General features: G+C 40.3%; 1 protein-coding gene across 3 annotated transcripts in view; it reads right to left on the bottom strand.

Annotated features, from left to right (window-relative positions):
• The window catches only part of MTUS1 (microtubule associated scaffold protein 1), a 121,695-nt gene that overhangs the window by 93,123 nt on the left and 13,609 nt on the right, over window positions 1-14,963 (bottom strand). Inside the window, exon 1 of one of the 3 annotated variants that reach the window (XM_070757620.1) lies at window positions 6,546-6,706. The exons of the other annotated variants lie outside the window; for them this stretch is intronic. The gene's annotated coding sequence lies outside the window, so the exon portion shown is untranslated. Of the gene's footprint in view, window positions 1-6,545; window positions 6,707-14,963 lie in introns of those variants that run through there. 3 annotated transcript variants of the gene reach the window in all.

The following is a 14,963-nucleotide window of genomic DNA, read 5'->3' as shown; positions in this document are numbered from 1 at the left end:
GAATGGCAAATGGACATAATAATTAGTAAAGGAATAAGAATTGACTTTCTTTCTCAAAGTGCCAACATAGATCAAACCCCTACACTTTGGGGGGAATAGAACAAACGGATACAATATAAACTCATTCTTAAGCACATGGGTTTAAGACAAAGTAGTTTAACCTTGAGTCACTGCTAATCTTCTGATCTGACCCACAAAAATAGGTATTTATTTATAGAATTGTATTTGGAGAGCAAGTTTTGAAGGAACAGATATCTTTATTAACAAATACAGAAGGAATCCCTAAAATTTTCTGAGTAAAATTAGATTCTTTAAATTGAAAATGTCAAAGAGTGAAATATAAACATATATCAGTAATTTTCCTCAAATTTAAGTTAACTTTTGGAAGGCGAAATAAATTAATGTTTATCTTCTACTCATGTTGAAGAAAAAATGTTGCCTACATATTCCCTGTAGGCCTGATGCTCTTCATAGTCAGGTTACTGTTTGCATCAGGGGTGGGTTTCCCATTTTGTTACTACCAGTTCACCCGCACGGGCCTGTCTTGCACATGAGCCCAACCTTCTGTGCATGCGCTTTGTGCGCACATTCCGCGCATGTGCCCAGCCCCAAAATGTGCCTACATATATCATAGAGCCAGGGTGAGTGGGCAGTTCCATTGGTGATTTTCTCTGCTAGTTTGGGCAAACTGGTCCGAACCGGCTGAATACTACCTCTGGTTTGCATCATCCCCAGGAGATGTACCCATTGAAAGCTGGTAGTCTTGACTTATTAACCTGTTCTCTAAGTGACTATTTGAAATTATAAAGCAGAGGTCTTCAAACTTGGCAATTTTAAGACTTGTGGACTTCAACTTCCAGAATTCTCCAGCCAGCTATGCAATTTTTCCTGCTATATTATTTCAGGAATGATGCATTTAATCTTTGCAGCACTATAATGTTTATAATAACTAATAAAAGAACTTTGGACCAAGTTTATTAGGCAAAACCAAAATAGATGCTTTATAGCAAACATTAAGTATAGTCATAAATGTTTTGAATTTCTTTTCACTGTTACCAGTATTGAGAGACAGTTTGGTATACAGTGGTCCCCCGATCATTGCGAGGGTTCCGTTCCAGGACCCCTCGCAATGATCGGTTTTTCGCGAAGTAGCGCTGCGGAAGTAAAAACACCATCTGCGCATGCGCAGATGGTGTTTTTACTTCCGCCGCAGCAGCGAGGAGCCGAAGATTGGGGTTTCCCCACCGCCCACGCAAACTCCTCACTGCCGCTCGGCCGCCCTTTGGCCGCCCACGCCGTTCGCTCGCGCCGCTTCCCAGCTGAGTCCTGAAGCGAATTCGCTTCAGGACTCAGCTGGGAAGCGGCGCGAGCGAACGGCGTGGGCGGCCGAAGGGCGGCCGAGCGGCGGGCGGGCAGGCAGGCGGCGGACAAGCCGTTCGCTCGCGCCGCTCGCTCGCGCCGCTTCCCAGCTGAGTCCTGAAGCCAATTCGCTTCAGGACTCAGCTGGGAAGCGGCGCGAGCGAACGGTGTGGGCGGGCGAAGGGTGGGCGAGCGGCGGGCGCGCGGGCAGGCAGGCGGCGGACAAGCGGCGGGCGGACAAGACAAGCGGCGGGCGCGGCAGCAGCGAGGAGTTTGCGTGGGCGGTGGGGAAACTCCTCGCTGATGCCCGCCGCTCGCCCTCCCGCCAGCAAGAGGGGGAAGACCCAGGGAAGCCGCCCAGCAGCTGATCTGCCCGGCGCCATCTACGCATGCGTGGCCATAGAAAAAAGGGCGCGCATGCGCAGATGGTGTTTTTACTTCCGGGTTGAAAAATCGCCATATAGCCGTTTCGCAATGATCGGGATCGCAATACCCGGGGGATCACTGTAATGGTTAAGATGGAAACCAGGAAAGTGAGTTCTAGTTCTGCCTTAAGCACAAAGTCAGCAGGGCAATCTTGGGAGCCAGTTACTCTCTCTCAGCTCTAGGAAAAAGGAAATTGCAAACCACTTCCCAAATTCTTTCCAAGAAAAATGCAGGGATTTATTCATTCAGATAATTGCCGGGAGTCAATGCTGACTCGAAGGCACCATAAAAAAGAAAAAGCACCCGCTATTATTCCATTTCCTGCTTCTCTTCATCAAATGCTTGAATTACAAGAGAGGAATGTATTAATTCTCATTCCCCCCCTCCCCCCAAAAAAGCATATAAAATGACATTTTGCACCGGTGATATATTTTTAATATATTCCTTGGAATATTGTCCCTTTATTTTATTGCTTAGTTTGAGTTTCACAATGATTTCAGAAAGAGGAAATGATAGCAGTCCCCAGTAGCTTTTGTTAGCATGGCATTTATTTGTGATTAAATTAACTATGGTTTGTTTAATTAATCCCTGGATTGCACAATAGAATTATAGGGGCTGAGCTCCCAGAACCTATAAGAATATTATTTATTCGTTCAAATATTGTATGAATCCAGTCAAAGATACTAAGCAGAAAATTAAATGTAAATATAATTGTTATATTTTTATCCTCTTTGATATGCTATCAGTTATTTATTAAAACAAAATCAAATATTTCAAGAATGTTTTTCTTTTCCTTAAATCACAATGACAAGATGCACAATTTTTCCTGCTATATTATTTCAGGAATGATGCCTTTAATCTTTGCAGCACTATAATTTACTAACAACGCTCCGCTTTTTCCTTATTGGGGTGGGTTTTTGGTTTTTTTTGCAGATTCCTATTTTTTTTAGCTGGACAACTAAGAGATCACGTTTCTGTCAAACCTGCTGTGTTTTTCATAGGAAGCAGACAAATGGCAAATAAGCACCACAAAATTCCTTCCAGCTATGTTTTCTTAACAAGTGTTTTTGAAACATATACTTGGCAAGCACCCTTGTTGTTGTTGTTTCTTGGTACAGTTGGTTTCTCCAGCACCTACAGCCTGAGGTTCACCCACATTTTTCATCAACCATCTTTAGAAATAATATTTATTTATTATTATTTATTATTCAAACTTATATGCTGCCCCTCTCCAAAGACTCGGGAGGCTTACAAACATGTAAAAACAATAGAAACATCCTAAGTCCAAATTTAAAATCAATTAACTAACCTAAAAAACCCAAATCTTTAAAACATAGCTCACATTTGCAACCACACATTTGCAACAACACAGTCTTACAGCCAGTCAGAGCAGAGTGTCAAGCTCAATGGCCCCAGGCTTGCCGGCAAAGGTGCATTTTTAAAACCTTCCAAAAGGCCAGGAGAGTAGGGGCAGTGCAAATCTTCAGGGGAAGCTGATTCCACAGGTTCAGTGCTGCCATAGAGAAGGCTCTTCCCCTACGGCCTGCCAGCCAACATTGTTTGGCTGATGGGACCTAGAGAAGGCCAACTCTGTAGGTCCTATATACTGTCCCATAAGTAACCTGGTCCTAAGCCATGTAGGGCTTTATAGGTAATCACCAACACTTGTGTATAAAAGAAATAGTATCCTTTCTCTGATAATAATTTATTTAGTAGTTATATTTGAATGTATTCTTAGCTACCAATATCTTTACTGTTATCTTTTGATACTGCAACCTTTCTGGGTTGGACAGCTAAAAATAAACATAACAATGTGCTTAACTATATCATTAGGACACAAATTCAGGCAAATGTTTAATCAAACCTATTTAGACTTTAGACTTCTTGCAAATGTAACCTTAATATTGTCTGGATCAACTGATTGCCTATGAAGAACCAGTAATGCTTTACATAAACAAATAGTGGAAGTGATTTAAATCTTTAATCGAGCTAGTGTGATACAGATTCAGAAATGAAGGTTTTGCAGAGATGAAAGATCTGCATAGCAGAAATACTAAATCAAGAATTGTGAAGAATAAAATTCATTTTTGAAATAGATATGAGTTTCTAGAATAAAATTATATAATAATGCAATCAAAATTAGGATTACATTATTCCGATTGATAACAACAATCGGAATAATAATTGCAAAAATTACGATTAGTATTAAAATAAGTTTGTTTGTTTATTTATTTATTCATTCATTCATTCATTCATTCATTCCAATACACAATGCAGGTGAAATATATCAATAGAAGAATAAAAGAAAGTCATTAGAAACAGTAAGGAAAAAATAATCATTGGGAATATTAGAGTTCATAGAAATGGAGCTAGTAGAAATATAAGATAGACATTAGGATAGGGGACGGAAGGCATGCTGGTGCGCTTATACACGCCCCTTACTGACCTCTTAGGAATCTGGAGAGGTCAACCATGGATAGTCTAAGGGTAAAATTTGGGGGATTAGGGGATGACACTACAGAGTCTGGTATTAATTTCTGAGAACAAAACAGACTTTGGGACATCTTCCAAATCACATGAAATAAAAAGGAGATGTAATAATCATGAAGTCAGAATAAAGTCCGAAGTCTCATCCAGCTAGCTAAAAAGTTTAGTTTTATTCATCCAAGAATTCACATTCATCAAATACATTAAACTCTAGCACTCATTTTATAAAGTGCACTGAGCCTGAGAAATCCCATTGGAATGATACTTCAAAAATGCAAATTCCTGGGGGAGCTTATTTCAAAGTCTCAGGATTTACTTATAGTTTGCTTGTGAAGGGAAAGAGATAATATTTTATTCCAACAGTAACCATGCATTACTAATAATGGCCAAAGCATGGGAGAATTTTTCAGGGTTCTTGCTAAAACAGTAATGAATCAGAAGGGTCCCCTTGCATGCACCAAACATTTTGCCAATGAGTTAGAATTAAATGCTGAAGAAAAGCAGCCTATTTTAATTTTTCTGTCTTCTCACACTCAAGAAAAACTATTTGAAAGGGGGGGAGGGAAATGACAATATCTTTGAAACAAAGTTTAGCCAGAAAATAAGCAATGCTTTTGGGAAAGAATCATGTAATTGTTTTTGGTCTTTAGGAAACAGGTTTTTCTTTCTACTTGAAAACAGTGTGATATGTCAAAGCAACAATACGACAAAATATTGGTAGCAGAACTGTCACAATACTTTTCAGTTAAGCATTTATCTGCGAATTCAAAAATGTTCTTCTTCTCTAGTTGATTTGTAGGAAAATGGAAACCAGTTTTTTTATAGTAGATACAGTAAACTTTACTGGAATCTATTTTCTGCTTTCACAAACTCTTCTACAAATGCAATAGGGTATATATATTATAATGCATTTTAAAGTATGTTGAATTATTCTGTTGAAAAAAAGCTATTTTGGCCAAAAATTCTTAATACCTTGTAAAATAGACCTACCAATTAGATACAGAATTTTGGTCTTAAGTCAGTGTGGTCATAAGTTGAGTCATTACATTAACAGACCTGATCTTATGACCATGTTTACTATGGTGGTTAAGCAGATTACTATGCTTATTAAGCAAATCCAGATTCCCTGCTGGACATTTTTGCCGATCACAAATCATGCATGATCACATGTCCACAGAATGCTGCAATACACTGTAAATGAAATGAAAACCAGTTGCCAATTGCATGAATTGTGATCATATGATGGCAGGGGTAGTCAGCAGTAGTAAGTGCTACTACAAGTAATAAAGTACATTTTCCAAGACTATCATAACTTTGAACCATAATTCAATGAATAGTTGTAAGTAGAAGACTATCATAGAAATCAAAATTAAGGTATTCCTCACCAATGGCTCTAGCTTCAACTTTAATAAATATTTTTCTTTGGTAATTACTTCCATTATCAAAATTGCTCATCATTAGAAAGCTTTTCTAATATGTCTTCCTGCCCAGACACTGGGCTTATCCACCGGAAGGTGGGCAGTTCAACTTCCAACCATCAAATGAAGGGATGAATTCCCATTCATGCCACAGCTTCTGTTAATCCAGCAGTTTGAAAGCATGCAAATGTTAGTACAGTGATACCTTGTCTTACAAACCCCTCTTCATACGAACTTTTCGTGATACCAACCCGGTGTTTAAGATTTTTTTGCCTCTTCTTACAAACTATTTTCACCTTACGAAGCTGAGCCGCTGCCGCTGGGATGCCCCGAAGCGCTGGGATTTCCCTGGGTATCCCCGCCTCCAAACTTCCATTGCCAGCCAAAGCGTCCATTCTTGCATTGCTGGGATTTCCCTGAGGCTCCCATCGCTGGGATTCCCTTCATTTTTGCTAGCGCTGCTTTGAATCCCAGCGACAAATTCCCCCCTTCCAAACTGCATGGGGGAAATGAGCACAGTGGGGGGGGGGACAAAAACGGAAGGCAAAGACTCATGGAGCTCAAGAGAGGAGAAAGTTGTGAAGGAGATAAGCACAGTGAAGGGGGACAAAACGGGAGGCAAAGACTCGTGGAGCTCAAGAGAAGAGAAAGGTGTGGGGGAGATGAGCAGAGTGGGGGGGACAAAAACGGAAGGCAAAGACTCATGGAGCTCAAGAGAGGAGAAAGTTGTGAAGGAGATAAGCACAGTGAAGGGGGACAAAACGGGAGGCAAAGACTCGTGGAGCTCAAGAGAAGAGAAAGGTGTGGGGGAGATGAGCAGAGTGGGGGGGACAAAAACGGAAGGCAGGGACTCACAGAGCTCAAGAGAGGCTCTTTTTGGTTTGCTTCGTTGCCACCTCTTGCCACCTCTCGCTGTCCCTCCACTCCGTTCACCTCAGCTTCTTCTTTTTTTTAGCTTTAATGTTTTGGATTTTCCTAATGGGCTTGCACGCATTATTCGCTTTTCCATTGATTCCTATGGGAAACATTGATTCATCTTACGAACTTTTCACCTTACGAACCTCATCCCGGAACCAATTAAATTTGTACGATGAAGTATTACTGTATATAAATAGGTACTACTTTGGTAGATAGGAAACAGTTTTTGTGCACTTTGGCGTATAGTCGTGCTGGTTACATGACCAAAGGATGTTTTCAGACAACACTGACTCCCTTGGTTAGGAAACAGAGATGAGCAACACCCTCTAGAGTTGGACATGAATGGACAGGGGGAAATTACCATTTTTAAAAGCATTTTCTCACTCTTGACCTCAGCTGCCTTCTCTCAAACCTCATCATACCCACTTCTCAGTCTCATATCGTAAGACATTAATTTGCAATTCTATACATCCTTAGCAATAGCATTTAGACTTATATACCGCTTCACAGTGCTTTCCAACCTTTTCTAAGCGGTTTACAGAGTCAGCATATATTGCCCCCTAAAATCTGGGTCCTCGTTTTACCCACCTTGGAAGGATGGAAGACTGAGTCAACCTTGAGCCTGGTGAGATTCTGTCAAATTGCTGGCAGCTGGTGATCAGTAGAAGTTGCTTGCAGTACTGCACTGTAACCACTGCACCACCATGGCTGTTCCAACAATCCTTGTTGGCCTTCTCTGCCTTCTTTCAGTTTCTTTAAATCTAATCTTACTTAAAGTAAAGTATCCCAAAGTAGAAGCAGGCATGGTTTGATCATGGCTAAATAAAGCATTATCTGGGATTCAAAAACTATGCTTCTACAGTTTCAAAGAAAAAGATGGACAGGCAATACTCAAACACTTGAGTATTTTGATTTGCTAAAAAAAAGGACTCGTCTCCACTTTTTACACTTGTCCTGCATTGCATGTTTTTAGAAAAGAACCTAAACACACCATAGATTAGAGTTAAGAACATCCTGCACACAATAGAAACTCACCGTTGGCCGCCTCGAGGCCGGCAGCATTTGCGGTGGCGCCAGGAGCACGAAGGAGCCCGGTGGCAGACCCCCTGTGTGTGTGTGTGGGTGTTTGAGGGTAGGCCCCCCAAGTTCCCAGCATTCCCCCGCGCACGTCGCAGGGCATGACGAGTTCTGGGGAGGCGAGCAGCATCCCCCATATAAAGGGGCAAAGCGCCGCTCACCTCCTCTCTTTTGTTGCTGCCGGCCTGGCTCGCAGGCACCCGCCCCCCCCCCCCATTATGCAGTGTGTCTATGGGGGCCAAGCAGGAATTTTTGGCGGCCATAACGCCTTTAGTTTCGTCTGGTAGGGGTGAGGTGTCGGTTAGGGGGTTTCCAGCACTCCTAGCCTTTATGATTTGGTTCATTCGGCCCACAATTTGGCATTTATTTCTCTATCCCTTTGGTCCCAGAGAGGCGGGAAGGGGCGAAAAAACTGGTATCAGCAACTGTGTGATCTCCTTTTGCCATTTTTTGGAAGGTGACGGGTCGCTCCCCGCCATGGTTACAAGGCTCAGCCAGCCCAGTCATGGAGGAGAGATGCCCCTGGGGCTCACCCATCGCATGCCCAGAGATGACCACCAGGGTGGGTGAGCCTCCCCACATGCATGGGCGTGGCAGGGAGCAAGAGAGGGTCAAGTTCAAGGCCAAGTTTAAGTTCAAGGGGACCCTCCCTTGCTCCGCAGAGGGTTTTCGCCCAAAGTTGCACAGGAATGTTCTGATTGGCATTTTCGCCCTCTTTCGTTTTACCTCTGCAGGTCCTAATAGCAAATTAATAAATGTGACCCATATATCCCATTTTCTGTGTCGGTGTGCTTAATCCGCATCCACCGCAAATGTTTTTTAAATGATCTAGTTAAAAATTTGTTAGAGTAACTGACAGTTCATGTTTCTGCTGATACAAAAAGTGAAACTCATTAACTGTCCTAGTTAATGGTGTACATAATGTTTTGCCAAAATCTGATAGAAATTATCTTGGAGAGACTGAAGACACTTTTATTAAGCAGCAAATGTTACTTTGATGTGCCTCTACTTTCTATTATCCCTAAAACATTAACTTTTGTAAATGATCTTTGTGGGAGGGATGACTTACTTCAAGTATCTTGATTTTTTTTAAAATACAAGTTTCAGTTGTGCTTTTGTTATCAATGAAGAATGACAGGATGAAAAAGAGTATTTTCTAAAAAGCTGAAATTAACTACAATCTAATACTGTATAGTTACAGTATCTGAAAATATGTTCTTCTGAATTCACTGAAACTTTTATTTTGATAAGACATCCATGATAGTATTGGAAAAGTTACTCTCAGCAATGCAAGAGCTCTGCATATTTCTGTGGTTAATCATTATTTTTCTGTTTGCGGCTGCACCATAACTGTTTACTTGATTTATATTCTTTTTAAAAAATCTAACCAGAATAAACAATGCAGCTAACATAAAATTATAAAGAACATAAACATTAAAATATCCATAAAACAATTTTAAGAGCCTTGGTTAAATAGATAAAATGTACATATTTGTCTGTAATGAGAGATTGGCCCTTATCTGATATACCTCTTCTAGTAGGGTGGAGCCAACATTCAAGTATGGGGATGACACCGTCCATTCAACCAATGAGGAGTGGGTCTGTCAAACTGTGAATCTCCACCTCTGCCTCCATTGCCCCCTCTTTGACGAAGACCGACAGACAGACTCGGTGTCTTTTCTCCCAAGATCCACTCAAAATAAAATAAAATACAGTGGTACCTCTACTTAAGAACGCCTCTACTTAAGAACTTTTCTAGATAAGAACCGGGTGTTCAAGATTTTTTTTGCCTCATCTTAAGAACCATTTTCTACTTAAGACCCCAAGCCCAGAAAATTTTTCCAAGAGATTTGAGAGCGGCTCGAAGGCCCGGCCAGTTTCCTTCCCTTCCCCCTTTAATCTCGGTCATCTTGGGCTTTTCTGGACTGCCAGAGGAGCCTTTCGATGGTGCTTAAGGAGGCTTTGGCAGTATTTGGCCATCCATATATTGACAGCTGCTAGGATAGCTTACGCCCAGCAATAGAAAGCAGACAGAATCCCGGAAGAAGGTATAATTATTTAAAAGCTACTAGAATGTGCAGAGATGGACAGAATGTCCAAAAAATTAGAAGGAAAAGAAGATACAGAATATTATAAGATATGGGGAAATCTCTACAATTGGCTAGAGAAAAGGACAATGATAAAATAAATAAATTGCAAATTAGAAAAGTATAAGCAAAGCAAAGCAATACGTTAATAAATGAATACCAATTTAAGAGGAAAAAATTCTCTGATCAAATAGTCTGAAAGAGTGGGAAAATTATTTTTCACAAATGTCTGTAATTATATGTTTTGTTTCATTTACTGTTTTGTTTTTATTTGTCTATTTGTATGCTTGTTTTATTATCTATGTAAAAATAAATAAAATAAAATAAAGGGCATTGGTGAAGCCTTGGTAGCCACTCTGTAGACCTCTTTGATGGTTGCTTGCATGGAGCATACTGCCATCATAGCTGCACTGTGCGTTGAGTGCACTGTTACATGGCTAAGTCTGGGTAAGGACTGAAGGTCGTAAGATTTAGCTATGGCACTATGCAACCATTGACCAATTGTGAAAAGAGAAACCTTCTGGCCCATGGAACTGGGTTGGAAAGACACAAAAAGGGCCTCCGTCCTGTGCAACAAGGATGTGTGCTTGATGTAAACTTTGAGGGCCTATCAGACATAAAGGGTGTGCCACTGTCTCTCCAAGGAGGGGGAGAGGCTAGGCAGAAATTTGGGAGGACAAGTTCCTGGGCCCTATGGAAGAGGGAATTCACCTTGGGCACAAAGGTAGGGTCTAGACATAGGATGACATGATCAGCATGGAAAATGCAAAGGTCCTTTCTAACCGATAGGGCGGCGAGCTCAGAAATCCTTCTAGCGGAGGTGATTATCACCAGGAATGTTATCTTACAAGAAGTGACAAAGAGAAAATGTTCTCAGAAGCTCGAAAGGGGTCCCTATTAGTGAGGTGAGCATCTTAGTAAGATCCTATGTGGGATACCTGTGGACCATAGACAGGCACAGGTTAGTAGTCCCCTTTAAGAACCTGTGTATTGCGGGGTACTGCAGCAAAGATTCTAAATAGTCAGCAGACAACACAGAGGATAAGACAGCCACCTGCCTCCTGACTGTATTGAGAAACAGCCCCTTGTTCAGCCCCTGCTGCAAGAATTCCAGTAATTTCACCACAGTCAAGTCCACTGGCGAGCAACTCTCCTTGGAACACCCACCCACGCCCGGCATGCAATGGCCCTTCTGTTTTCCGCTCTCCATAGCCTCATAGCCTTTCTACGAGCTGGGGTGGGTGGGTGAAAAACAGACTCCTCCCCCCAGAAGCTCTCCGGAGGCCAGAAATGTCCTGTTTCCCAACTTGAAGAAGTTAGCAAACAGAATGTTTCCAGCCTCTGGAGGACCTCCATTGGGTTAGGGAAGGCTGTTTTTGCCCTTCCCAGGCTCCTAGAAAGGCTATGAGGCTGTGGAAAACAGGAGGACCATCGCATGCCGGGTGTGAGTGTGTGTCATGCACACATGCACGGGGCCCTCCTGTATGGAGTTATGGGTGTGAGCATGCCAACACGTGTCCCCCACAGCCCCCTTTTTTTGGCATGCGAACCAAAAAAGAGTTCACCTTCACTGGTATAGGATGTAATAGAAGCACTGTAATCACAAATAGAATGGATAGCTGCTACTTTGGAGACAAAGCAGGTTTTAGAGATTTTTTCCTTTTATTTTTCAAGATGAAATCAGAAGTGGGTTTCAGCAGGTTCTAACCAGCTCTGAAGAACTGGTAGCACAAATTTTGAGTAGTTTGGAGAATCAGTAAATACCACCTCTGACTGGCCCTGCCCCATCTATTCTCTGCCTTCTGAGTCCCAACTGATCGAGAGGAAATGGGAATTTTGCAGTAACCTTCCCCTGGAGTGAAATGAATTTTACGGTATCCTTCCCCTGGCATTTCCCCACAAGTCATGCCCCCCAAGCCATGCCCACAGGACCGATAGTAAAAAAAAAAAAAGAATCCCAGTACTGGATGAAATGTCCCCCCAAAAACTATTCAAACCTCCCTTTATCACAAAGTAGTTTTGTTAATGTGTCTCAATGGCATGGTTGCACTTTAACCTACAGTACCAATAAAGGAAAATATTTGTAGCTCAAGGTTGTAATAAAGAGTCCTTGGTATTCTGAGCATGGTTGTTTCCTTGCAGATGTTTCATTACCCAAAATAGATATTATCATCAGTGCTAGTCAGCCTATTGTTTTATTGTACTGTATATAATTAGCTATAGTCAAGCTAATTATTTGGGAGGGTCACAGGAGGAGATGTTTTCTTCTTTAAATATTAAGTGACTTTTGAATTTAGACAACAAACACTGGGAATCTATGTAAGCCAAAGGTAGCCCCATATGTTTTTTAATTAAATGTTTTTTAATCCTATTACAGTAGTTGGTTAAAACAACTCTAAGTTGGAAGTTGATGTCAGAAGAAATAGTCTAAGTCAGAGAAATGTTTTTAAAAATATAAATTGAGTTTATCATTCATTCTTCATTGTTATTGGAATTTTCAAAATGGATCTATATATTTTAAAAGATAAAGATTTCCCCAGTCCAGTCATGTCTGATTCCCACCTTGTCCAAAAAACACTTCTATGTTCATGTCAGCATGACTATACACTGAGGTGCTCAAACGCTGTTACCTTCCCACTGAAGTAGTACTCTCATTTTCATACTTTCAAACTATCATACTAGGTAGCTGGGACAAGTAATGGGAACTCACTTCATTGCACAATGATTGGGTCTCAAACACAGGCTGTCAGCCAGTGAAGGGCTACCAAAATTTTTAGAAACGTAGAAGATTGACGGCAGAAAAAGACCTCATGGCCCATCTAGTCTGCCCTTATACTATTTCCTGTATTTTATCTTAGGATGGATATATGTTTATACCAGGCATGTTTAAATTCAGTTACTGTGGATTTACCAACCACGTCTGCTGGAAGTTTGTTCCAAGCATCTACTACTCTTTCGGTAAAGTAATATTTTCTCACGTTGCTTCTGATCTTTCCCTCAACTAACCTCAGATTGTGCCCCCTTGTTATTGTGTTCACTTTCCTATTAAAAACACTTTGCTCCTGAACCTTATTTAACCCTTTAACATATTTAAATGTTTCGATCATGTCACCTCTTTCCCTTCTGTCCTCCAGACTATACAGATTGAGTTCATTAAGTCTTTCCTGATAAGAAACTTTACTACCACACTGTGAGAAATGGCTTATTTTGTGGATGTGTTTGATGGTCATGTGACCAGGTAGGAATGCCATTTGGAAAGGATGGGGATGCAAAAACCCAGATCACATAGAATTAATTCCAGATCTTATCTCCTTATACTTTTCCTAGACACTTTTGTTTGTAGCAGAATTGCCAGCTTTGAGGTTTTTAAATGCTTTTGGGAAGAACGCAGAGGCTGCCCAAAGAGGATGCCCTGCATTTTCTTTCAATATCTTTCGGTTCAAATTGGGTGCTCTGGGGTGGAGCTCCATTTTCGCTACCCCACTGCATTCTTCCCCACCCCCCACCCATCCGGGTAGCAGCTCACCCCTTCTCTCCAGCTGAGGTGGTCAGTGTCTTTAACCACTGAACCAGCACCCCTTCCCCATCTATCTAGGTATCCAGAATTCTTATTTGATCTAAAAATAAACAAAACATTAGCATTTTAAATAGTAATAATGGAGCCAGTGAACATCTGCTATGTTTTGATTCATATGTGCCTAACAAGTATTTTCATAATCATAAGGTCATAGAACATTCACAGTACTTATAATTCAATTCAATGCATAATAGTAACAACAACTTAATTTTGTTCAGAACTAATCATAAATATCAACATTTAACCTCAATGTAGCCTACACTTACTTCTTGGCAAGCAAATTATTATATGACTATAATCCAACGAATTTAATGCTACATATGACTAACAAATCGCATTGTGACTCACTCCATGAAGTTGAATGAATTTTATATTAATGCTTAATCTGTATGATTTTCTTAATATAGTCTGCTACAGGTTTTTAGTAGGTATAAGAATTTCTGACATGGTATATTTAAAATCCCATTAATCTAATTCTCTTTTACTTTGGCAACCTAAGATATAAACTACAGTAGTTACTCATCACCAAAGTAGGTGAAATTGCAAATACTATCATACTTTATTTCTTTCAAGAAAACATACTAGTACTCACCTGGTTCTTATAAACCTCTTCACGTTAATAATAACATATATTCATTACATGATTCCGATAAGATACTATGCTCAATCACAGTATGGATTAATCTTTATAATTTAATTAAATAAAGAAATAAATTTCATGATACATGAAACAGACATTCTGTGGTCTACTCTATACTGAAATTAGACTTCAAAATTAAACAAGGCACATATGAATGAATCTAATATCAACATTTTAAAATGAGTAATTTTAAAGTAGTATTTTTCTTTTCTTTCCTGTATTTGTTTTACTACTCTTCAGTTTGCAGATTGTATTCTAACATACTTCAGCACATTACAAAATACTAGAGCAAGAAAAATGTGGATTTCCCCCCCCCCCTTCCTGTTACAAAGGCTCCTCTCATGAGACAGGGTGGATTCAGCAGTTCAGTAGTGCAGCAGTAACAAGGCAGAACTTAATAACTTATTTCTAGCAGAAGAATTTTCCTGGGACTAGCTGCCAACCCTACATCAAGTAGTCTGCCAGCAATATAAGGTCCAGCGATTCTTTCAAAGCTTTTCATGGCTTTTAAATAAGGACATAACACATAGATATCCAATAGCCTCTAGCAACAGTTACCGGTAACTCTATTTTATATACAGAAAAAAGAAGTTGGTAAAGTGAACATCCCATTACACACTTAAGAGGCAGAGGACAGCAGACTGATGGTATTCCATGTTGTTTAGTGACTGCTAGAGAAGATTATTTGCTAAACCTTTTAATCTGAAGGAGTTATCTGAAGAGTAATATAAATAATTTTGTGCCATTGTGCAGCATTTACATTCTGGGTCTTAGACAATTATAGCAGTTATTTAAAATGGTCAGACACTTTTGAACATTATTATATATAAGGTATGAAACTGAGTATTAGTTACCTTCTTAAAATTGAGATTTGTTAGGCTACTGTTACTCAATAATGGAAAATGGGGCTTCCATTTTCTTTTCCAACATAAAATAGTCAAGAATGGGCTCTTAAGGCCAATGAACTACAAGAA

Source organism: Erythrolamprus reginae, chromosome 7, assembly GCF_031021105.1.
Source record: "Erythrolamprus reginae isolate rEryReg1 chromosome 7, rEryReg1.hap1, whole genome shotgun sequence".
In the NCBI taxonomy this organism is placed as follows: domain Eukaryota; kingdom Metazoa; phylum Chordata; class Lepidosauria; order Squamata; family Dipsadidae; genus Erythrolamprus; species Erythrolamprus reginae.
Note: the sequence above shows the minus strand (reverse complement) of the source record. Positions and strands in the feature narration are given on the sequence as shown.